Raw genomic sequence first — 26,241 nt, 5'->3', positions numbered from 1 at the left:
TCATCCACATTTCCTGTTCTGTTTCCTCTCAAAGCAAAGGCTCTCCTGTTTCCATTTCACTCAACACAATCAACACTTCACCTGCACTGGGATAGTCATCCTATCCTACTTAATCCTATCTCATTCTCAAAAGCACTTAAATTTCTACAGTGAATTTTCCATCATTGATTCTGTGGTCATAAGTTTTATGTCACCCTCACTGGAGTCCAAGAGATAACTTTTTGTTTCCTCTATGCAGACCTGATATGCTGCTGTAGTTCAGACATACTTTGTGGAAACCCTTGTGTCCTCAGCTAACCTGATGCACAGTAGGTTCTCAGCAGATATTTGTTAAATGAAAGAATGACACATGATGAATATAGGTTGGGCTATGGTAGACCTGAATTGTGGCCTTTCTCTTCTCTACAACCTCCTCTTTTCTGTCAGGGATCTCACTTACTATGGAAATCGTGTTACTCTCAAACGAAGCAGGTGTATTTCTTTCCCAAAATCTTCAATATACCTATTGATCTTTAACAATTGACCAGTCTAGTCTGCTCCCATTTTCTGGCTCCCAGATCATTCTTTGGTTCTCAAGCATCCGGCAGCTCTCCTGTTGTGTTAAAACAATCACCGGCTGTCTCTAGCCTCATCACTGGGTCCAGCTGTAAACTCAAAGAACCTTCTCTTGAATCCTTCAGATTCTTCTTTTCACTCCACCTTATTCTACCCTTTGGGTTACTCATTTTTCCAAGGCTGCCACTTTAACTAGGCCACACCCCTGCTGCCAGCTCTCCCAAAGCCTGCCCTCTTAAAGGCCAGACCTAAGTAGTAGGAGGCAATCATGCCACTTGTTTTTCTTTCTGTCTTCCAAATCAGGACCCACCTTCTCCAGAAAGCTTTTTTTTTTTTTTTTTTTGGATGAGTTTAAACCAGTATCTAACCTATAATGACCACGTCAGGACAACCATTATCTCAGAGCTCTGGCTGCCAGAATCAGACAGAGCTGCATTTTTTTAAATTTTTTATTTATTTATGATAGTCACACAGAGAGAGAGAGAGAGGCAGAGACATAGGCAGAGGGAGAAGCAGGCTCCATGCACGAGGAGCCCGACGTGGGATTCGATCCCGGGTCTCCAGGATTGTGCCCTGGGCCAAAGGCAGGCGCTAAACTGCTGCGCCACCCAGGGTTCCCCAGAGCTGCATTTTGAATAACATTTCTGCCACTTACTGTTGCATGGGATTAAATCCCTAAGCCTCAATTGCTCCTTTGATAGAATGAGGATAAGAATTGTACTTGTGATAAAATGAGAATAATAATTTTGAAAATTAACTGAGGTAAAATATACAAAGCTTGGGATAGAGTAGACAATTCACTCACTCTTATTCACCTTCATATTCCTATCATCTCTAAGCTTGCCTGCTTCCCTTTCTTAAATTCTGTGGAGATTAATTGTGAGAATTCTTGAATATGTATCCCTAAATACTTTGTGCTGCCTTTGGTAGGCTCCTAATATCTATCACCAGACTGATTCTAGAAGCTATAGAACCTGAGTCTTCAAGGAAAGATATGTATTTGGGATGGATAAAGGACCAGAATATTTAGGTTCCCTAAATGACTTTAAAAGTGAAAATAACAAGACCTGAATAAAAGAAAGTCCTCAGTAGGGACTTTTGAGATCCACAGGAGTGAAAGAGGAAAGCTAACACTCCTGACCTCTCACCTTAGCATTTTTCTTCCTTTTGCTTTCAAACAGTGAATAATCAACGTGTCAGAGTTCATTTAGATCTAAATCCAATTAAGTCTGACCTTAGGGATAGTTACTCATAGCTCCCAGCAGGTGTGTGCTTGGAAGAAATTGTCATCTATGCCCTTTGTTCCATCTTTAAATTACCCAAGTTTATGGTCCTGACCCATCAAGCCTAGCAACACTGCCCACTGAAATCCAAGGAAAACAGCTGCTGGTTTAAGTGTCTTGGCATCTGTGCTGGACAGAATTTTAAGAAATCACCTCTGTCTTTTCTGCATGGAACAAATCTGAGGATAGAAAATTTTCTATAACTTTCATCTAATCTTTATGCTAGTTGTTGGACCATGGGCAACATTACTTAACAATGATGCCTCTTGGTTTTATCATCTGTGAAGTGATATGTAAGATCATTGCCAGGATTAGAATTAATGTATGTGATTGAAATGGCACAATACCTGACATACAGTAGGTGCTCAATTAGTGCTATTCATTATTTATATAACTGGCATTATTAAGGCATTACCAGGAACTTTAAACGTATGGTCACTATTCACTCTGACACGTTGATTATTAAACTTGTAGTTCTGGGAAGGATAAAATGGTCTAATCCCACCCCCTTGTTTTGTGGATTAAAAAATTACCAACCAGAGTGCTGAGATAATTTGTTCAAGATCAATTACTTAGGTGGCAAAGTTGAGACCAGAAATCAGATCTTCCAGTCTCCACAAAAGTAGAAAGTAATTTAGAGTTATTCAGATCTGGTTTGAATCCGTGCTTTTACTTACATCTGTATCTGTTTCCTCTGTATGATAACAATTGTAATAATTTGCAAGGAAGTTGTGAGAAATAGATGATAAAAATATATGAAAATCATCTAGCAGAGTACCAGAATCTTCATAGGTCCTCAACTCTACAGCGTCTTTAACTGTGATTAAGAGATTTTAGAAGATGACTTCTGAAGCCAATTTGAAGTAATGGACACTATTAATGGAAGATAAATGTGAGAATTGAAGTCTCTCTCTCTCTCTCTCTCACACACACACACACACACTTATATACACCTGCACACATACAAGGGGGGTGGGATTAGACCATTTTACCCTTTCCAGAACTATAAGTTTAAGATGAGATACTCTAAAATAAATCTAAAAATAAGTCTCATCAAGGCAAAATAAAACAAACGGACCACCTTACTGTTTTTAGTCAATGAGTCAACAATATTTGAGTATTCACCCTACCTAATATAAAGAGAAGAAGGAAAATAAAAGATCTTGTTGGACCATGTCCTAATGTGCTTTTTTTTCCAGACCAGTTTTATTTGCATTCTGGTTTAACCTTTGAGGCATGAGCCTCAGAATACTGGGGCTCTTCTCTTTTCCCTTAGTTTTCTACCAGCCTCTTAAACGATAGCCCAATCCTCCCCCGTTCAGCAAGATAGAACTTTATTTATGGAGAGAAAGCTGAATGACTGCTCCCTCCTCATTTCCTTGTTCTTTTGAGTAAGAAGACAGGAAGGAACCCATTAAGAGTCCAGGAGGCTGTCTGGAAAGGGAATCGAGGCATTCTTTCCAGGAGAGGACTGACCAAATAACCATAGTGAAGATGATGGCTGGGTGTCTTGAATTCTCTGTGATTTTATTCCTTTCTTCCACCATTTCTTCCTTTCTCGGGTTAGTTCTATTAGTCCTCAAGAACCTGGTCCTGGAAAGGTTTTTTATTTTAAATTCTGTCCCCAATGGCTCCACCCCTCATACTTTCACTATGTTATGGTCTCACATTTTTAATAAAGCACATACACTGAGTTGGGCTTAGCTGTCCATGTGTCTGTTCTTTATTTAAACTTGTATTACTGTAATTATATCAATACACAGTGATGTAAGCTATGACTCCTTCATTGTCCTGTACGGAACGAATTGTATGTCAACAGCATGATCCTTCACAGAGACCTTGTAGAAGGAAAGCATTTTCATGTTCAAGAGGAAAAATGTGCCCAGCTTTAATAAAGCTTGATATATCTGGCCTAGCCAAATAGATGTATTAGAATTCAGTGCTTTACCTTACAAAAGTATTAATGAGGAACTTTAAAATCACATTACCCTATTGAATTTTACAACAAATTCATAAAGATTTGATTAATATACAACTTTTTAAAGAATAATCTCTCTCACTAGACTCTTAGCTCCATAAAAACAAGGAACATATTTCCTTTCCACTGCACCCCAAAGCCTGGCATATAGTGAGTCCTTAATAGATATTATTGAAGGGATGAGTAAATGAGGGAAGAGATGAACAATTACAACTATGATTTTTAAAGGAGGTAGCAGAGTGTATTGTCAATTCCTGCAGCATATCAGAAATGACCTTAGAAATATTATTTTAGGCTAAAGAAACAGAGTGTACTAAAATATTTTAGTTATCTTTTCAGGGGAAGTTGTAGAAATGTGTTGTTCTACATGTGAATAATCACTTCTTGTCGGTGTTCTAGGATGAGACACAGCAGCCATGAGTGGCTGGAGAGAAAAGCGCAGGGCACCTGGACCATTTGCCTGCTTCTGTCTTTTCAGTAATAACATTACTCCTAATAGGTGCCCTCAGATTAAACAGTAATACTTAGCTCTAAGCAGTTAGAATTTTGCTCAATAAAAATAACAATATTAAAAGCAGTGAGTAGGAGATGATTGTGTGCTGCACCACATCATCATCTTTATGGAAGGGAGAAGGCAGGAGCAGGTGGCCGGCTCTTTCCACGGATAACACTGACTGGGGATGAGCCAGGCCTTGAAATGAAGCCTCTCTCAGAAAAGGCAACTTGAGGATCTGAAATCCCTCCTTATCTTTCAAGCAGTTGCCATTAATATGCTGTTTATTCAGTGATTATCGATGTGGCTACCATCCCAATTTCTACCAGATGTAACCAGGTAGATTACTGGCAGAAGGTACTGTGTTGCTCAGGGGTAGGATTGAGAGAAATGACTGTCTTAGTTTCCCTGCAGTTTGACCTCTTTTCACCCAGGAATCCCCCCCCCCCCAGCCTTTATTTTTAAGGCTACATTCCAGTCCCCACAGTAAACAGAGGGTGTATTTTCTCTGTAAACAGTGATACAAGTGGAGGTTTGAAATGTTTGCTTTGAAAATTCTTACTTAAGCAGTGAGACCAAAAAGGTTCACTCTGTGTCAATAAGTTTCTGATCTTCTGTGATTTGGAAGGCTCACTCTTTTCTCATTACACGTTTTAGAATACCTGGAAATGTGAGGGTGTTTGGAGCAGTCTCCGAAAATGGATGACCAGAACTTCGGCTTCTGGCTTTGGTCCTGCCTCTCTCCATCTCTGTCTCTCTGAGTAAAGTTTGAAGCAAAGTCTAATAAACTTTAATGCTGGAAGGTTGTCATGACAAATTAAAAGAAGATAGCATCGATCCAAGATCCATGCTAGTATTTTAAATCACCGAAATTAAATAATATTCTCCTCCCACTAAAAATGTTTAGAGTCTTTTAATAAGTCTGTAACTCACAATTTGGAGAGGAAGGTGGACATTAGTTATAAGGGAACATAGAAAACTAAAATAATAATCAAGACTGACTGCTACTGACCAGTGAGCTCCACGGTAATAGACCAGTGACCCGATTGTGTCTGTTTCTACTCATCATTGCACCCTTAGTGTTTTGCAGAGTACCATGCACATAGTAGGCTCTCGGTGGGTGTTTGGGTAAATGAATGAAAAGAAAGGTATAAGTGAGCTATGAGTGGATGCAGAGCCAAGCCCACTGGACCCAGTCAAATCGTCTATTCAGTATTCATACTGAATATGAATGACGTGCCACATCCAGCACGTTTATTTGTTGTAAAAACAGGAAAACAGGAATATGCAAGACAGCTTTGATGAAGGGCATCCTCTGTCTGCACCACTCACTCATCTCAGGGATAACAGATCTTATTTATCTGAGGTCATAATGAGTCCAAGAAAGGTGTGCAAATTCCTGCAGACACGAGGGGTACTGTCCTCTCTCTGGAATACAGAGAGATGCATTGTTTTAGGGAAGTTCTAAATGCATGTACCTTAGGCCCCCTCTCCCATCCTACCCATGGTAAGGAAAGTTGTTCTGCACTTAAAACACATAAAGCGTTTATGTTATGTACCAGAGGAGCCTGGTATACACAGAAGTACCACCAACAATGGCTCAGAGGTGGTGTGGGATTATCATCTACCCAGAGCCTCCCAAGGCAGAGCTGCGGCCATTCTTTTTTGTGTTGTATACCCTAAAAGGGGTGATAGGGTGCAGAGAATTAAATTGGTAGTAAACCAAATACTTTCTCTTTCCTTCTTAAACATTTACAACCCTCCCTTATTTAGTTTTCTTCTTCCAGATTTGTCTCCACCATCCCCTCCCCTGGCCTCACACACTGATATTTTTTAGTTTGGATCATTACAGACGCGGCTGAGAACGCAAAAGATACAGTAGTCATTTTATTCGCTTCCAAGTATTTTTTGTGCCTCTAATGAAGAACTGCATTGAAGGACATAGTGTGGAACAATTCAACAGCTTCCAATCTCATTAACTATTCCAGCCTTTGGGAACCCTGAGCAAACTCCTTCAGATGACGTCCTGAAAATAAGTAATATCCGACAATGTAAGCTAACTATTCTTTTCAAGTATGATTAGTATATACTGCACCCAGTGACCACAATGTACTAAACAAATGCTCATAATTCTAGGATCTCTAGTCGGTATTTATTTACTTTTTATTTTTTTAAATTTTCATTTATTTATTCATGATAGCTACAGAGAGAGGCAGAGACATAGGCAAAGGGAGAAGCAGGCTCCCTGAAGGGAGTCCAATGCAGGACTTCATCCAAGGACCCCAGGATCACGCCTTGAGCCAAAGGCAGATGCTCAACACTGAACCACCCAGGCGTCCCTCTGGTCAGTCTTTAAAGTCAATCATATAAACTGCCAACCTCCAGTAAGATGAAGAGTATTAACACCCAAGGAGAGATTTGACCCTCTTTCTTGGCCATTTTGAGGTGGATCATGGGTGATACTTTCATGGGCTTCTGCCCACACACATACCTTTACTTCCATTCAACATCCTTCATAGGCTTCCAGTTTAAGAAAGTGAGAGTTGGATTATCTGAGAGGAGTTGGAGACACTTATTTGCAGTGTTTAAATGTTAAAGGGGCAAAGGACAAAAGAATGACCCCTGGAGACTCTGTCTACTGGCCTGTCTCCTCTGTGAATGTAAAATGCCACTAAGGGTTATCATTCTTAGCAAATGTTACTAGAAAATAATGTCAAGTTTGACGGAGATCTGAAAGTTCCTTTGCATTTTTGTTCCTGATAAACTTGTATCATTTTATAAGTGGATGCAAATGCGAATTTTTATAATTTGACCTATTGTCAAAAAAGTCATAAGAAATACCAAAATAATAAAAGATACCTTGCCCATTAAAATATGTTATTCTATTTAGATATTAATTTAATATACTAATTTATTTTTGCTCTGAAATCCTTTACACTGGAGAAATAAACCACCACTGTAAAAGTCCTCACACATCAATGTCTCATAAAATTCTCAAAACAGCTAAAAATGTGATGTCAACCTACTCAGATTATGCAATGATCTAATGAACCATTAATTGGACATAGAAGTTACCCTGAATTCTTTGTGTTTGACTTCTTAGAACAAGGCCCACATTATCTTTCTTCTTCTAATTTGGCTAATACATACTATTTAAAATGTAAAGCAGAGTGGTTAAAGAAAAAGACAAGAAGGACACTTTATAAAGGACACGTTTAAAACATAACCTACTCTAGTCATCAATCAGGCCATGATCTTGAACTTTTTAATTTTTAAAGATGGGTGCAGACATGCTTGCATTTTTCATTCAAATATTTAAAACTAGTCTTTGTTTGCAAAGGTTACCAGGCCACTCAGTGAAGTTTTACTGCAGTCCTTAAAGAACAACAAATGTGCTGAGTTATTTTTGTAAGTAAGTTTCCCAGATTTAAATGATCAGAGTGTATTAACTTAGAATTATAAACCAATGAATTGTTCCTGACTAGGTTTCTGCCAGAAGCAAATAATGAAACCTTTAACCAGGAAATGACGAACCTCCAAATTCTTCTGAAGATATTGCAGTAAAATGATTATCCTGTAATATTAGAGTGCATGGACATTACAAAGGAGGTTCAGAGGCATAAGAAGTTTTCAGGACTCATAACATTTTTTTTCCAAAGAAAAGCAGGTTCCTGGTTTATTTCCAGAGGTTAAAGGGAGAGATAGACTGATGTTTAGAATATGAGCTTTTTTTCAACTCATTTGGTTTGATGACTATTCTCCAATATATACCTCAAGTGTATTATTAATAAAGGCAATATCAGTGAATTTTTTCACCTGTATCTCATGAGTTGTTTAAATGGCAACATGTATATGCACACACACACACACACACACACACACACACACAGAGGATCTGTTGGCTTAGGTTAACCTGATAAAGAACATTAGAGCATAAGTGGTAAAAGCCACAAGATCAAGCCAGTTCTGTGCTTGCTACTCTTACATACATGCTCACATTCTGAAGTACTGAAAAGAAGAGATATACCAGTAAAGATCCTTTGAGCTCCAAGTAAGAGAGAATCCAACAAAAATGTTATTTAAACAATAAGGACACTTATTATCTCATAAGAAATCCAGGGATAGAGTCCAGGATTGGCTAATTCATGGCTCAGCATCATAAAGAATCTGTGATCTTTCTACATGTCTCACACCAACTATGAAAAGTGTGTATGTTTTTCATCCCTTCACAAGGACAGTGAAGCTCAGAGAGCTCAGGGTTAAGCGCAACGTCACTTAGTTTATGGCTGAGCCAGGAGTTCAGCCCACTCGGAGTCTAGAGCCTGTTCTTCAAATCACAGTAAAATCATGATATAGATTACAGATTTTAACCATCATTAAGGAAGTGAAATAATGCTTATTATTAAACACAATAATATAAATGAACATCCGTGTACCTAGATTTGTTTATTTCATGATTCTCAACTTCCTGTTCCTGCTACACACTTAGGAAATATACTTCAAGATGCTCACCTTATGCTTGAAATAGGGTGTCCATGATTACAACATGTTAGAAATAAAATGAACTTTAGCAGGAAGGAACCAAGTAAAGCATTCCTAAAGTCATTCTGAAGTCTTCAGTTACAATTATTGTGATTATACTAGGATTTCCTGTATCAACACTAGAAAGAGCAGGGCAGATGGACAATTTTTTATTATAATTAACTTTAATATATTTAGTGATTGCCATTCTACTGTCTCATTTTATCATCCCCAAAACCTTAAGAGGTTTTTTCCCCCATTTTCACCTTCATTTTTTTCCCATTTCACAAATGGATGTCTACCTTTAGTGTATCCGTGTATGATTGTGTAGTTTGGGGACTGAACAACTTTACATCATGGTCCTTCACCTTCCACTTCCTCCCCAGAACACCCTTGCTCCACCTAAAGTAATCTCCTCACCATCCATTAGGAAAAAATGTCCTCAATATTTCTGTTTTGAAAGTTTCATTAGAACTACCAACTTAAGTCAAAACAAATATCCAGACATTTGCATCCCAACATCTCCTAGGAGATAGACTTTGGATGGAAATTTCAAGTACATGATTTAATGTAGTCCGTGCAATAGCTCTGTGAAATAAATATTATTATCTTTGTTTTTACAGATAAAGGAATGAGGACTCTGGGGATTTCTACAGCTCACCCCATGACACACAGCTATTAACAGAGTTACAGATTATGTTCTCTCATCCCTAGCGCAACTTCCACTTATAATAAATTAGGGAAGAGATGAAATTCCTTAAGAGAGCAAGGCAACTGAGTGGTTGGCCTGCCCGGAGTATGGAGGAGGTTGGGGTCAAGGTAGAGAGAATGAGATGCCCCGAAGAGGCCAAGAGTGGAGAAGACAGGCAATAATCAGAAGGCCAATGACACACATTTCCTACTCAGTGCTTTTCTTCCAGAATTAGGCTCTGCAGCAAGGCCACTTCCCTAATTTATTCCAGTTTCATTCGGCGATACCCAAATTGGAAAATTGCAAAAATAAGTATGTTCAACTGTCATCACATATTAGGGGCATCTCCAAGGAACAAAGAACTTCCTGTTCTATATTGGTTTGAAAAGAAAGAAATAATATCTGGAGTTGGCAGTTGAAAGTTTTATATTTGGCAGGATGACCAACCACATGTAAGTCAACAGGCAAGTCACTGAACCACTCACTCAGTGGTTTTATCAGGCACTAAATTGGGTGGTAAAATGGGAATGTTGTTAATGGTTTGGGAATTGTTACTCATTCTCACATGAGGACAATGCAGAATGCCTAAAGGAAACAAATATTATAACATATTATTAAAATGTTACCCTAAGTTTAAAAATGATGGGTTAAGAGAACTCAAAATCTAGACAAGATGAAGTTTTACCCTAAAAGCCTGGAAGGACATGAAGTCTGCCCAGAATGATAAAGAAAGTAGTCATATATTTTAATGACTAGAATCTAGAAGATGGTACACAAATGTGTTTTACAATTCACATGAGGTAGCCTGTCAGTTCACAGGGTGTCCACCACTGATGGCCTCCAGGAGAATACTTTGTTTCTTACCTCCCCGTCCTCCTCATTTCTTGTCACTCATATTTATCTGCAGGTTTGTAAACACTTGTACTAGAGACCCACAAGACCTGGTCTTCCATTCCTTAAACAATTATGTAATGAAGAAACACTTTTTTGTTGCTATTTACTGAAGTTCACAGTATAATTTTCAGGCCTTATTAAGATGAATTAGATGAGAATGAAGAGGAGAGAAAAAATAGACATTAGACAATGGGATAGAATAAACGACGGAGGGGCATCTGGGTGGCTCAGTGGTTGAGCATCTGCCTTTGGCTCAGGTTGTGATCCTGGCATCCTGGGATCGAGTCCTACATCAGGCTCCCCATAGGGAGCCTGCTTCTACCTCTGCCTATGTCTCTGCCTCTCTCTGTGTCTCTCATGAATAAATAAATAAAATCTTAAAGAAAAAAAGAATAGATGATGGAATACCATTCATTCATTCATTCATTCATCATTCATTCATTCATTCAGAAGTCAACACATATTTATAATCGCAAGTTAGTGCCAGGCAAAATTCTAGGAGCTAGGGATATCCAGGAAATCAAACCTGCTCAGTCCACCCTCTGGAAACTTAGATTTGGGTAGGGAAAAGAGAAATAATGAATAATAAAAGCAACCATGGAGCTTGACAGCTGGTAATAATTGCTCAAAAGAAAAATAAAGCAGGGCAATAGGATCGAGATGATGGGGTGTTGATATTTTATGCCAGGGATCAAGGAGTGTGGTCATGTATATAAAGATTCTTTCATTCAATATTTATTGACTGTCTTTGAAGAGTTGGGTACTGTGCAAGATACAAGATGAATAAGACATGGTCCCTGCCCTCCAGGAGCCAACAGCCTCAGTAGAGAATCTCGCCACCTGCTCCATTAGGCAGACCGATTAGAAGTCTCAGGGCATATTGCAGCAGGAGCATTGTACGCAGTGACCAATCTGAGCAGATTGTAAGTATTCCAAAACTCACAGTGGTTTCCATAAAATAATTCTCACTTCAAGTAAACATTTTCGGTTGGTGAGTAACTCTATTTTCCACTGACAGCACTCATATTTGAGGGCTCCCTTAATGCATTGATGACTTGTTTTTCTGATTGGTTGCCAAGGATTGTTTGGGTCTTAGTGAACTGTACTTGCCTAACTCCTCCAAAGCATCTTGGCTGAGTTCTTGTTGCTGTATTGGCAAATGCTGCCTTCTGTACTGAAAAATTTGTTATTTCTGAAAAATGTGGACTGTCCCTGGATGGTTTTCATGAAAATCAAAGATAAAAAAGAATTACAGGATTTGTTTTTGTTTCTTTTCCAAGTAAGGGATGAAGAACAGAACTTTGTTTCCACAAGATTTACATAATGTAGGTCACGTCCTGGGTGATCCTAGTTTTATAATGCTTTGTTCGGATACCTGGCTCAAAAGTTCCTGATTCATCAAGAAGACAGCGAAAAGTATAATTATGGTCAAAATACTAGCTTGTATAAACGAAATGCTTTTCCTTTTTGTGTGTTATTAACACAGCCTCCATGTCCTGAGCTTTACAAAGGTTGTAATAATATAACGTTGTTCAAAGGAACACTCAGTCATGGGAGAGAACACCATGGAGCAGAAAAGTCTTTGTTTTCCTGAAGACAGAGCCTTTTTGGATAGGGGGAGAGGGATCGTGGCACACACAAGTGTCCCAGAGGAGAGGAGGAAAGCTCGCTGGTGTCTCTGCTTGCAGGAGCTGCTAGCCCCTCACTGGGCAGGTTCCAGGTGGGCCTTCCTCCTCTGCACCGCCTGTGGCCCATCCCTCACCCTGCACTGCCCGGGGAAGACCCAGCAGAGGCAATTATTTCGGCTAGTCCAGGACAGAAACGCAGGTGCTACCACTCGCTATAAACTTTTCAGTTTTGGTTGGGGCTGGGGGGCGACTTTGTGGTGGATTGTTCTAGAAGTGGCAGCAAGAGCTCCTGGCCCGGCCGTTGGGGCCTAAGCCACCACCCTAAGCTCCTTAGGGTCTTATTCCTCCAAACAGCACTCTGGGGACAGTTCTGTGTATTATGGGTTGGGGAAGTGTCACAGCAAAATGTGACTTCTGTTGCGCTCCTTTTCTTTTTCTTGGCTGCACCAAGGTGGGTGAGCATCACTTTGTAGTGACGGATGTGTCGGAGCCCTTCCCATTAGTAAAGTGCTCCCTCTTATCGCAGCCTCATTGATAGCAGCTTCTGATCCTGTGATCAGGTCAGCTTCAGGGATAAAACACAGACAGGAATTTTGCCGTCAAAGTTATTTCCAAAGGCCATGGAAAGTCAGTCATTAGATAAGATCAAGAACTTAGTGCTAAATATAAACTCTTTCTTAGCACTTGCAAATAATACCACCAAAATTTAATCCTACCCTGAAGCTCCCCATGGGAACTCTGCTCTTCCCTAAATATTCTGTTCTCTAAGGATATCATTTGAGGTGAAATTTACTTCATTGAATCTTAAATTATTGATTTTGCATGTCCCACTTTTTTTTTTTTTTTTTTGGAGGGGGACCCTGGGTAAAGTGCCAACAGAAAACGTCCATTTTCAGCTCTGTGAACTTTGACTCACAGAATCTACTGCAATTAAGCAACATCTCAGGGTAGCCTTCCAAACTGGGGAGTGTGTCCAGTCATTGGTGGGTTTGGCTTAGGTGATGCTTTTTGCTGGGGTTGTATGTTTTGAACACGTGCCCAGAGCTTTTAAAAGGAGCAATGGGAACATCTGTATTCACAGAATTAAAAGCAAGAGAGCAGGCATTGTCAACACTAATGATGGACCTAGCAACATGTGGACGTGTTTTGAGAGTTTCAAGGGTATAAGTAAGACAAACTAGAAGGAAACAAGTGGTTTCAAAGGGAGTAGTTGCCTTTTCTTCTTAGCAAGCAGGAAATGGAAAGTGTAAAGCTCTTCTACCCTTTCAGATACCCAAAGATAGGGTAAACTGCCTCGTGTCTCCTTTTCCCAATATCTGAGCCAGCTCGTCATTTCTAGCAGGGCATATCTGAGTCAGAGAGCATGGTGTGGGTATATCCTGCTCTCTCCGGCCCATACAGCTTTCCTCAGAGCGAAAAGGACCCAGCATGTCATGGGGCTGCTGAGCCCCAGAGAGAAAGTAAGAGACCAAATGTGTGTGGGTAGGGGGTGAGGGGGTGTTCATGTTGATGTCTTATGACCCTCAGGGCTTTCTATTGCCCAAGAGAAAAGAGCCAAACTCTTTGGAATCTTTCTTTTTCTGACAGACAAATTTCCCAGAAACTGTAACCATAATAGCTGGAGGGTTGTTAAACAAGAGAGTATAACTAAGGTTGGGATGGTGAACCAAAGGAATTTGGAAAGTTTGAGAATCAAGAAGATTGGGGTGGTTGACACACATTTTCTTTTCCTTTAATTTTTGAGGATTTTCTTCCCTCTTGCATCTTCATTTCCAATCAAGTGTATTTTATTCCAGACCTAAAAATCAAAATCCTCTTCTCTCCAGTCTGTGTGTGGATTAGGCGTAATTATAAGATACAAGTAACATTGTCTCCTCTCTTAAAATGCATTTTTTATTCTAAAGAAGGTTTACTGAGGGGTCTATTTTACTTTTTTATTCCCCCCAGTTCTATATGAGGTGGTATTTGCAAGGTAGTATTATGCAGATCTAATATAATATAAGAGGGGTGGCTAGCTGAGAATATATCTTTTACTTTTGAGTTAGAAAGCTGACGGAGAAAGACACACACCAACACAAATAGCTCACAGCCATTCTCTTCCTGAGTCTAACAGCTAGAACTAGTGGGTTCCCAAGTATCAGGCTGAAGCCAATAGAAATGTCCCAGCAGGCCACTGGGTTTGCACTCCCATGTCCAGCAATTTTCATGTAATTACAGCTGCCTGCTGAAGGAGGCCTGTGGTCTCCATAGTTTGTTAAGACCTTAGTTGTGGCCAGAAGGGGAGTAGGTAGGATTCAGATCCTGCCACAAACGCCAGAAGCTAGGAGCTTCCTTCACAGCAAGGGCAACTGTTAGAATAAGCCAGCTGTGCAAAGCAGAATTAAAAAGCTTGTAGATTTAGGTAAAATAGTGCCACCTGTGATTTTTTCCCCCTTTTGAAAAGTATGGAAGAAAAAAGGCAAATCTGAGAAAAAGAGAGCTAGCCTCTTAACAACTGCCAGAATCGGCTCAGCTGTACTGGGTTATTTTCCTAGGAACAATACAAATCAATGAATTTGAATGGAGTGATCACTGTGGTTTTCAGAAGTACCTGAGAAGCTTGCCAAAAATTCTGGCTCCCCAGAACTAGCCCAGAGGTTCTGATTCACAGTGTCTAGGATCCATTCACGGGTCTGGGTCATGTGGAAAGTGGGTGTTTTACCATCCACAGAATTATTAGGAGTCTTAAAAGAGACAGGTGTCTTAAAGTTCTCTGTGAACTGCAAAATGCCACGTGAATGGTGATATTGAATGATGTAGTATGGAGAGTGTTCCTTGTACTTGCCAGGCACTGGGCTAGGAACTCTTAGAGAAATAAAAATGATCTGTTCTAGTTGCGTAGTTTGCATAGTTGATCGTTTTCTACTGCTAGAGTTTACGGAGAAAACTTCCCTCTCAAGAACATGAATTCCTTAAGCAAAACAATGTGAGCACCATCTTTCTCTCTCAAAGGTAGTAGTTTTGTTATTTTTTGATTGAACTGAAAATAACACATGAACATGGAGGCTCAATTCCAAATGTTTTCGGGGATGGGAGTCAATCTTTCTGATCTTTTCTTTGTTTTAATCACAGATTTATCAGGGGGCAGTGTGGCTGGAATTTCAGTTAGTTGATGGCATTTCTTCCTCTTTTAATTGAACTGCGGGGGATGAAAATCATTAGGGACTGTTTGTATTGTGTTTGGATGAAAGGGTTTTCCTTAATATGTGAGCCTTGGTCGTAGCACACATTCTTCGAATCCCTTAATAGTGCATAGTTGACATACCTCACACCACTGGAGGCCTGAATGAGTGAGCAGTGGGGATGAATGGGCATACATAAAAACCAAGTAAAAAGAAATGCTAAAAATACTACGCTAGTATACGAAATTCGAAATTTGGGCTGTGTTTCATTTGTAGTGACTACTAAAAATGGAATCCAGTCAACAGGTCATTTCCTTTTCACTTATGAAACAAAAGTGATTTCACAAAGAATCCTAAGTTGGAAAATACTTTGGAAATAATCTAGTCTAGTGATTTTCAAGTCATGCTTCCTAGAGCTGTAAAGCAAGGTTACTTCACCTTGGCTAAACATTTGAATCACTTAGGAAGCTTCTTTAAAAAATATTCTAGACCCTCACTCCCAAAGAATCCCATTCAGCTCATATGTGTAGTCCCTGGGCATATGTTTTTAAAAGTTTTCCAGATGATTCTAACATACAGCCAAGGTTGTGAACCTCCATTCTAGGGATTTGGCAGTCCAAACATATGGGCTTGTGGGCTTGTGATCGGATAAATGCAAGTATACTCCCTAGGGACAGTGGAATAGAATTTATTAAATGAGGAAAATTGGGATATGCTCATGCCCCCACAGAATTCCCATTAATATTAAAGAAAACACTAGACTTTGGAAAGTTCGGTTAAACAGCATTTTATCATATCTTTCTTGTACAGGACATTCTGCAGATGTACAAAGTACACACAGAAGATTAAGACCCAGTCTTTCTCTTAAAGATTTTACAATCTTGCAATCTGGAAATATATATGGGATTTGGCCCATGGCAGAGGCACAGAGGACTGAGGGAAACAAGAATAGATATAACTTTAATAAAAGGCAAGTGTATTACGGCCGGCACGAGAAGGACTGAATCACAGACAAAACATTTTAGATTGCAGCATTTGTTTTAATTTCTCATCTCTTCTTTCCCCAGCTTGGAACAGATCAAACTGAGCAGTTTTGACATCCAGACTCTTAGAACAGCATGAGTATAAGAAGGAAAAGCAAAGCCTGTATATCTTTTCCTTCTTACCTCCACTTGGTACAAGGTAGGATATTTCCTACAGTCTGAGACTCACTAGGTAGGAGTTCCCTCTGATAGAAAAAAGTAAAAAGTATGGGTGCCCAGTGCTCTGTTTAGGACTGCTTCTAGATATCTGACCCTGGTTTGTTTGCCAAGGGGAAGGCAGAGAAAACACATGCTTGAATTGATTTGTTTTTGTGCTTCTTGAGGTCAAAGATTGTTAATAGCCCCACGTTATATCATCCATTGATTCATTCAGCAGACTTCTTTTGAGATCTGCTTCTAGTCCAGGTTCTGTGCTTACTGGTGGTGATATAAACAGTGAGGACAAGCTCAGAGCTTATTAGGGCACAAATATACACAATAAAAATATAGGCAGATATGAAATAAGAAAAAGAAATAATGGGAGAACAGAGGCAGAGCAAATTCCATCTTACTTAGTGGCTGCAATAAGCTTTGTAAAGAAAGTAATATTTCACAAAAAAGGGTCGATTGACAACCAACTCGTGTCCTCTTTCTCTCTTCTTATCTCCATCCCTCCCTTCCTTTACTTCAGATACTTATTGGAGTATCTATAGTGTTTAAAGCACTATGATGAGAGTTTTTGGCTCAAATCAGACACTAATCTGCTCTCACATGGCTGAGAGGGAACATTCGCTAAATATGCACACCCTGTAGAAACTGTTAAGTGGCATAAGTGAAGTTAAAGATAAGTAAAGATGTGTAAGACAAAGTTTCAAAAGCAACTGAAAAATCATAGCCGTGATGCTTTTGTTCCATTCGCCGCTTTGAACACTGCTCCTGACTGTGTGTGGAAGAACCCGCAGCTCCACGTGGGGAACTTGTGGCATCCGGTAAGCAAGGCGAGGTCTTGTGACAGGTCCCTGTCCGGATACCGGGACCGTTTCTGCACTGGTCATTTATAAGCCCCAGCCTATGAAGAGGTAGATTGGCTGTTAACACGAAATCAACTTACGCTATTTCACGTCTGAGTTTCTGAAAATCATTTTCTGAAACCCTGTTTGAAGGACCCTTTAGAAATAAAGTTGCAGCTTCGTATGGCTTTCTTGCTAAAAATGTGAAAACTGGACTTGATGGGTGGACACAAAAGTCTTACAAGCTTTGAAAAACTGCTGTGCTTCGGGTTTTGCCCTCACTTTTTAATGTTTTTCCTCCCTCTCTCTTCCTAACCATTGAGTCTTGATGCACATTCTTTCATTAAGGAGATTCAGCACCCTCTCCAGTAGTTGATTGTGAGTCATTAACATCCTGCAGCATGGCCAGCCTCATGCAATAAAATATAAACAAATGCTGCTTTACATTTCTATCATTCTTTTCCCAACCCCATCATTCTCTCCAACAATATAAACTTTGGCTGGCCATGGAACCAATAACAGTGTAGTTTAGAATTTAACTTCATTTCCAGGTTATATCCCATGACATTCACCTTCTGTAGACAGTGAAAACCAAGTTTTTCCTCTTTTAAAGACTCTTGCTATCTCTCCCAAGAAATATCTGTGATTCATTTCTACCATGTGCCCCATTCTTTTGCTATTCAGCAAAATGGAGACTGCTTCATCAGTTTCTGGTCTCTGTAGATTTCCCCTTTATTGAGTGATTAATTACTAGCTTTCTGGTGACTTCTTAATCTTTTTCTGTATTTTAAAATATTCCTTCATTTCAAAATCCTCTAGTGTAAGATACAAACTCTAAATGGAATATAAGTAAGTGCAATTACTTTCTTCTTTATTCAGCTTTGCCTTTACTACCAAAGGCACCATTTGGAAAATGTATTAAAGAATCATAAAAGTTTAAAACTTAAAAATAAACACTAGGCAGTCAGTTTTGTCAATGAAAACATTAGCATCTAAAGGTTAACGTGCCAAAAAAAGTGCTTATTCCTTACATTACTAACAGAGTGCCCATTTGTATTAGCCATACTTGTATTTTTAAAAGATGCTGCAAATATATAAAGATTGGTGGCCTTTGAATATTTAAACACAATAGATTTAAGGCAACAAAACCAAAACACACTTTTATTGTTAGGGAATACTGAAACCCACGGCTTAATGTATGAGTTAATGGGACTTCTTGATAAATCACCTGTTAAATTTTAGCTGACAGCTTGTCATATATTAATTATAAATAATTGTAATATACGGCTATCATCATGCATGCAACAAAAAAAAAAAAAAAAGAAGAAAGGAAGAAAGGTAATTAGAGTATATCCTTTGTTTTCCGTTTTCCCCCTTCATTTCTTGCTCACAAGAAAAAAATGACCCAATGTTTCACTTGGGTTGGGATAGTGCCAATGGTTAATGGAATGCCCCACTCTACTAAAGAATTTAATGGGAATATCCATTTGTCACAGTCGCATGCTGTAATCTCCAGTAGCAGAGCCAATGGAAAATAGCATCGTACCATAACGTCCTCTACACACTGCAGGTGAGGGTGAAATGCAGCAGCCAAACTGAACAGAGGCAGGGGAGAGGGCCTGGCTTTTCTAAGCCTTTCTTTAGAGAAAGATGCGGATTTCTTTTCTTTAAGAGAACATCGCTGCCTGGCAGCAACAAGAAATGCTGCCCTGGAGAAAAAGAAAGTGCCTTTCTTTCATATGGAGAAAAATGTGACTGTTTGCATAGCCCGTCTCAAAATTTCTAACTACCTCTTAGTCTACTGGAAACCCCTCTGTTTGTAAAGAGACTTTGATTTGTGGAATCAGAAAGATCAAGATTAGACTCTCATTTCAATCACCAACTAGTTCTGTGTAGGAGCTTCCAAATCTGAAAATGGGAATAACAGCATCTAAATGTGTGCAATGTTCCTTCCAGAATGCATAGGACTATATGAATAAAAAAAAATTAGCATGGCATCTAAGTTACTGTCTTCCTTTCTTATTCACAATTTAGATGGAATTACGGGGTAGTCTGATTACTTTATATGTGTAGATCCTGTGTTCTCAAATGATTCAAACTATTGTTTAGTGAGTATAATTAATATCTGTTTGTTTAATCTCTCTCACGTGTTAGTTCTGTGTCTGGAACAAGCGGTAAGCTACTGAAAAATGTTGTATGAATTAAATTTGAGAAGCTGTCTCAAACATTTTAACCCTTGTAGAGATGAATGGTTATTTGAAGATTAAAAACATTAAACATTTTTCCATTTGTGCATTTAGCAGCAAATTAATGAAGTATATTGGATATAACTATCATCTATAGGAAGAGGTCTCAGATATTCGTTTCACTACCTTATGAAACTCTTCACTATCTTCAAAACATGTCACTTGAATCTATGTTATGTGTCTCCCTTCTAACTGAATTAAAAAAAAAAAAAGCTCTTACAAAAAAAAATATCAACAGGTATTCGATTCCTCGGTTAATAATGTGTAGTCAGAATAGAAATAAAAAAACACATAATTGAAATCTAACCAATATAGGTTTAAAATCCTAGCTTGGCCACTTGCTAACTCTGCCAGCGTGGCCAAATTATCCTCTCGGTTCCTGTTTTCTCACTTGTACAATGGAGCTAATTATACTTAACTAGCAAGGCAGTTGTTAAGACTGGAGGCAAGGTAACAGCTTTGAAACTTTTAATCGCTAGCCACATGGTCAAAACATAAGTTTTACAGAACAATGTTCAGTATATATAATGCGCTCTTCTTTCTTTTCTTTCCTACTTTCATTGCTTTTGCTCAGAAAATTGTTCCTGACCCACTAGATTTGTGATCCACAAAAGGTCATGATGAGCCTTTAGAAAACAATGGGATAGCATGATGTTTAGTACATAATACAAGAGTAACAAATGATTACTATCATTGCCTTATGATTATTTTTAGTCTTTTTAGCATGTTTCATTATAGATGAGAATAAAATCTTTCAAGTACTTCTAGGAACTAACTCCCTTGGATGGGGTCCAAAGTAGACTCATACTCATTGTATGCTGAATTATGCACTAGAGGGGGTTGTGCTCTAGCAAAGTTCCTGTGTGCTATTCATAACAGAATGCTAGAGCGGAAAGGAACTGAGAGAATGTCTAGTCCTATTTCTTCATTTTTCTTCATTTAAGTATAGTTTTAAAATATTCTCTATTTCATGCTCATTGATACACGGGGAAAAAGAATCGATTTGATCTAGACCTGGGTGGAAGATGTGGGGCGGGGGCCGGGGGGGCAGGGTGACATTGGGTCAGGATATCTGGGTTTTGGATCTGCTTCTGCCACTAGATAGTTTGGTTACCTTAAACTCTCAGGGGCTCAGTTTCCTTACCTGTAAAATTGGGTGATTTCAACAGATGATTAGCCCACCTCTGATGTTCTTTGACTTCAGATCTCCAAATAGTAAACATTCCCCGAGATTATATGAGATGTTGCAGTGTTACTTTGTTACAAATCTACTGACTGTATTAATATTTGTATATGGGCTCCCATGTCCTCTGTCTCCTTGATCCCCTCATCCTCATGCCCTGAATAATACTGGATCTTATATAATAATAGCTCAGACTCAATAGTCGCCGTCTCCCACTGCTACTTCTTTCTCTAAGACGTTTGGTCATGGTGGAAGATGAGCATCTAGGACTTCATGGTGTCAGAGTCCTTGGGCTAATCTCACTTACTGATAGTTTTCTCTTTCTCATCTTCTTTCTGGATCCCTTTGCTTACCTGTTTGCTGCTCACGTTGGTAAAGATCATTGCTACCTTCTCCAGTAGTCTAACTTGCTACCAGTGGAGTAGGTTATTTCCTTGATTACACTCCCAGACGGCAGTCGGATTTCTCAGCCGGGATCTTTCAAAATCAGGTCAGACCTGGTCAGACCTCCTCAAATGCGGCAGATGGATATGCGTGTCTCCACCAAATGCAATATAAAAGGATCACTAGGGTTTGACAAACTTCCCGTTTGTTCTTCTGACATCCAACATCCACTGGGCTCTCCAGTTTATGGAGGAGAATGTGGCAATGGGAAAGCCAAGTCAGTTTACACCCTGACTTTATACCCTGGGGGAGAATCACCTGTATGGGGAGGCTCAGATTTCTGAATTCATCCTTAGGCCACAGGGGCAAGGGGTCCCTCATACCTGTTCAGTCTTTCAGTTCCTCATGTCATCCGAAAGAAAGACTGGAGGGTAAACCTGGCTCTGGGGGTTGCACAGATACAAATTTCTTCTTTTTACTATAAGGCTAACCATAAAGAACAAAAGTGCAAGGAAGAGTCATGCCAGAATGATCCCCTCTCCCATTCCAATTGCTGGAAAACTAAACTTAATTTAGCAAGACTCCTTGCAAAAATATGTGGCTTCTTTTTGGAGCACAAAAGGGGCAGAAGATTACTGACCAGTCCTTCAGTGTTGTTCAGGAAGACAGCATGTAGGTGGTGGAAACCAATGGGCAGCCTGAGACAACGGTGGGGATGCTAGATCATTGGTGGCAACCTAAGAGGTCTGCTTACCTTTGCCCTTTCAAAAACACACACACCTAGTGTGTGTGTGTGTGTGTGTGTGTGTGTGTGCTGGTCTGAGTTTAGAATGAGCAAGGAAGGTGGCTGGAGGCCCTGCCTTTACTTTATTTAACCTTTCTGACCAAGTTTCTAATAAAACGTCTAATAGAATGTAGGCCAGTTGCCAATGGTGGCTTCCAGCTGCTGACTTTTCCCACATGCCAGAGATCCCCGGAGGAGGAGCGAGGAAGGTTCAGATGTGCCTGTTAGCCAAGAGTGCAACCGGCGTGTGCTGTGGTGGAAGCGTTCAACCGAGTGCACGTCTAGGGCGCGGGTTTACGGGGTTCCTCAGAGAAGCGGGGAGCAGTGAATTTCCAACATCCTAAAAGCAAGTAGCACGGAAGCAAAACGAGAGTTGTCCCCGCAAGATGGACTCGATACTTCCTCTCTTCCTCTCTGACTCCAAAGTAGATCCCACGAGCATCCCCGAGTAAGAGGCCAAGGTGAACTGGGGCGGACGCGGGCGGGCTCATCAGCGCGCGCTCCTTGTGTTCTGAGAAGCGCTTTGGGGGGCGTGGGGTGGGGGTGGGGGGCGCGATCTGCATCTTCTCCCTCCGGTGTGCGGGGGGCAGCTCTTAGGGGATGAGTGAATTTGTTGGAGGGGGTCTTTTCTGGCCTGGCGGATGGATGCCGGGGGAGTGACGTCACCCCGCCCCCTCCTGTGTGTGTGTGTGTGTGTGTGTGTGTGTGTGTGTGCGCGCGCCCGTGCGCGGGGCGCCTCCGTCACCCACGGCCCCGCCCGCCCCTCCTGCGCCCGGCGCCTCGGCCCGTCGGTGGGTCGGCGGCGCGGGCTCGGGGCTTGTCGGCGGCCGCGGGCCCCGCTGTCCTGCCCGCGCCCGGCCGCCGGGGCGCACCGCACCGCACCGCACCGCGCCGCGCCGCGCCGCGCCGCACCCGCACCCGCACCCGCACCCACTCCCGCGCCGCCAACGCGCACACGCTCTGCTCGCGCTGGGGCAGCGATTCCGGGGGATCCCCAGCGCGGTTCCGAGGATTTTAGAAATCACCCAGACGGGGAAACAAAGGGAGAAGCTTTTCCAGTCACTTTCCCGAGCTTTCCCATTTCATTTCCCCACCGAGGCCCCTGGCCCGCAGCACCGCCGCCGGGTCGCGCCAGGTCCACGGGCCGCCCCCCCCCCCCCCCCGGGCTCCGGACCGCGCTCGGGCCGCTCCCCAGGCTGCGCCGCGCCCCCTCGGCCCCGCTTCGCCCCGTTCCCCGACGGCCTCAGGTCCTGGTTACCTCTCGCGTGCGCTTCACTTTTGGGGGGAAGAAGACAAGGAGGGGAGGGAGGCGCCGAGGGGGGCAGCCGAGTTGCTATTTGTGGCCAAAGAACCGTCTTTAAAAGCAGCAGCAGCGGCAGCAGCAGGAGGGCAGGAGAGAAGCGGAGGGAGGCGAGGAGAGCCGGCCCGGACCCCGGACCCCGGACCCCGGACCCCGAGCCGCGCGCCGCGAGCCGCGCGAGGAGGAGGAGGAGGAGGAGGAGGAGGAGGAGGAGGAGGGCAGGAGGAGGAGGGAGAGCGGACCCCCCGGCGGCGCAGCCTGCGAGGCGAGCGCGGGGCGAGCAGGAGCAGCGGGAGGAGGAGGAGGAAGCGCCGCGGCAGCCTCCGGCTCAGAAGGGCCAGGAGGACGGCCCGGGAGGAGGAGGAGGAGGAGGAGGCGGAGGAGGAGGAGGAGGAGGAGGAGGAGGAGGAGGAGGAGGAGGAGAAGGGGGCAGGGGTGGAGGGAGGGCGGGGGGACGCGCTCCTCTGGATGCTGGATTTCGGGGTTTTGGACTCACTCGCTGACTCTCCCGCACTTCCTCGAGCCGGACTGGGCTGGCCGCGCGAGCGCCGGGCGGCGGCGGCCGGGGGGACTCGGGCGGCGGCCGCGGCTCCGCGGGAGTAAGGCGGCCGCGCACGAAGGCGGCGGGCAGGCGGGCTGCGCGGCCGTGGCGGGGCGCGAGGGCGCCGGGAAAGTGCTGCTGGCGGCGCGGGAGGCGGTGGCGGTGGCGGTGGCGGTGGCGGTGGCGGCAGCTGCCCGGAGCCAGCATGACCAGGTGAGTCCCCGAGTGCCCCGGTCCGCCCCCCGTGCGCTGCCCTGCCCTGCCCTGCCCTGCCCTGCCCTGCCCTGCCGGCGCCCCGGGCTTGCCCGGCCCCGGCCCCGGCCCCCGCAGCCCGCGCCCCCCGGGCCGGAGCTCCCCGCGCCCGCGAGCCCGGCCCCGGCCCCGGCCCCGGCCCCGGCCCCGGCCCCGGCCGGGCCCCGAGCGCACAGTGGCTCTTCTGAACCTTCCCGGGCGCAGGTCCTCCTCCGAGCGGCTCGCTGGGCGCCGGAAACCTCACACCGAGGACAGTGGCCACTGTAGAGAACGAGGGCGTTTGTGCGACCCCCGCGCTCTCCTCCTGGGGTGGGCAGGGTCCTGGGGAGAGGCAGGAGCTGTGGGGCGACCCGACCCGACCCGACCCGACCCGACCCGACGATGCTGCTGCCCCTGCTCCTCTCCCTGTCTGTCTGTCTGTCCATCCATCCTCTCCCTTTTTCTTTTAAGAGGCAGTGATCACTGTTTTAAGGAGGGCTGGTTATGGTGAGGGGGCGAATTCTTTTTCTTTCTTTCCCCCGAACTAGTGGGGGGAAGGAGAAATAGCAGGAATCAAAGTCTACCCGGCTGCCATAGAGGAGGGGGATTGTTTTGGAGACCTCTCCACGGCGGCATCAAAGATCCCGGGTCCTAGCTTGTGGGTATCTGCTGTTCTTACTCCTCCCGCGGGGTAAGGAACGCAGAATTGATAAGGAAAAATACAAGTTGTAGGAAACAATTTAAAAGGAAAGCCGCAGCAAACCAAAGGTTCTTTGCTTTTCTATCGATTTATTGTAGCTTTTCTGTAGCCATGGAGAAAACTTGCATTGTTTATCTATGAGGTTGATTTTCATTCAGCAGCGTTAGCAAATGAAGTCAGTTTTCTTAGGCTTAAAAAGAATCTTGAACACTAAGTGTGAGCTTGGCTTTCATTAATTGAGTGTTCCAGGATTCTGAATAGGAGTTCAGTTCTTCAAAACCCGGGACTATCACATCTACTTGTATTGTTTCCAGCTCGCCTCCCAGCACATGACTTGCCGAATGTCTCTGTTTTCTAAAATTCTTTGAGTGATCCCCCAAGACCAAGCTACAGTTTGTGCCTTAAGCACTCAGGAAGATTCCCGAGAGATCACTCCTCTTGTATTTTCTCTTAAAGTTTTATTTTTCCAATTTTCTTTTAGATGCCTATAGACACAGTGGCAGTGACTTACCAGAGCTTACTTTAGCACACTCATGTTGAGCCTCCCAGAGACTAGTAACTGCTTGTGGCTGGAGAGATAGATTCGCTGTTGGACTTCCAGAGCTACAGACTTGGACTGTTCCCTTTGATGCGTTCTGTAATAACACACATATGGAGAGTTAGACCAACCATTTGATACTTTTGACTATTTTGGCTATTGTCTGTTTGAAAGTGTGCACATCCACTACTCAACTTGAGTGAAACCAAGGTGGTGTGCCAAGACTTGAAATATTCGGATTTAAAAGAATATTTAGATGATACCCACCAAAAGATTATGCTATATTGCTAATATGATGACATCCAGGACAATACTTGGCAGATATTGTACTTATTTTGAAAGCATATTCTGTTATGCGCCACGAATAGATATTATTTTATTGACTTAGCAAAGAGAATACATTTTCAATGCTAGATGTCCGAATTCTTGAAATAGACACCCTAAATGGACATAGGAAGAAAATTTCTCTACCTCCCACCTCCCATAATTATGTACTGTACTTTGCTTTTCAATGGAGCTAGCAATTCTGTGACAGATTTTTAAAATTCACCCTCATGCTATCAGCTATTATTGTACTTTCAAAGTGTGAAATTGACAAGCTGGTCAGTTTCATGAATTCAGCTGTCAGATTGTGTCCAGTTAAAAATTGCTAAAAGCTGTAAATGTGCCTGCCTGGAATTTTCTTTTGTAAAGGAAAGACAGCAAGAGGATGAGGATTAAGGGGTGTTATTAATTGTACATCTTTTAAAATAGATGCACTCCAATGTGCGTTTTGTCACAGACTGTTGTTGGGAAATCTGTGTCGATTTCTACAATTTCAAAAGTGGCCTTCACTTTGCATCAATATTTCATTTGAAATAGTGAGCACTTTACTCAGAAATTATCTGTTCTTAAAGCCCTCCGTACAATAAGTGTAATAGGAATAAAATTCAAAGGGGAAAATTATCTCTCAAATATATTTTAATATATTTGAGTAATATATCACTTTCGTAATGACATTAAAGAGAGTGAATGTTAACTATTTTATTGTGGAGGTTATGTAACACAAATTCTTCCTGGACCAGTGCAGGGGTAGTTACCAAAGTAATGAAATGTGAT

General features: G+C 42.4%; 1 protein-coding gene across 47 annotated transcripts in view; it reads left to right on the top strand.

Annotated features, from left to right (window-relative positions):
• Positions 1 to 26,241, top strand: part of PTPRD (protein tyrosine phosphatase receptor type D) — a 2,163,408-nt gene that overhangs the window by 1,630,799 nt on the left and 506,368 nt on the right. The window contains exon 1 of one of the 47 annotated variants that reach the window (XM_038552343.1): positions 23,868 to 23,887. The exons of the other annotated variants lie outside the window; for them this stretch is intronic. The gene's annotated coding sequence lies outside the window, so the exon portion shown is untranslated. Of the gene's footprint in view, positions 1 to 23,867; positions 23,888 to 26,241 lie in introns of those variants that run through there. 47 annotated transcript variants of the gene reach the window in all.

Source organism: Canis lupus, chromosome 11 (assembly GCF_011100685.1).
Source record: "Canis lupus familiaris isolate Mischka breed German Shepherd chromosome 11, alternate assembly UU_Cfam_GSD_1.0, whole genome shotgun sequence".
In the NCBI taxonomy this organism is placed as follows: Eukaryota; Metazoa; Chordata; class Mammalia; order Carnivora; family Canidae; genus Canis; species Canis lupus.
This window is presented reverse-complemented; position numbering and strand designations above follow the sequence as displayed.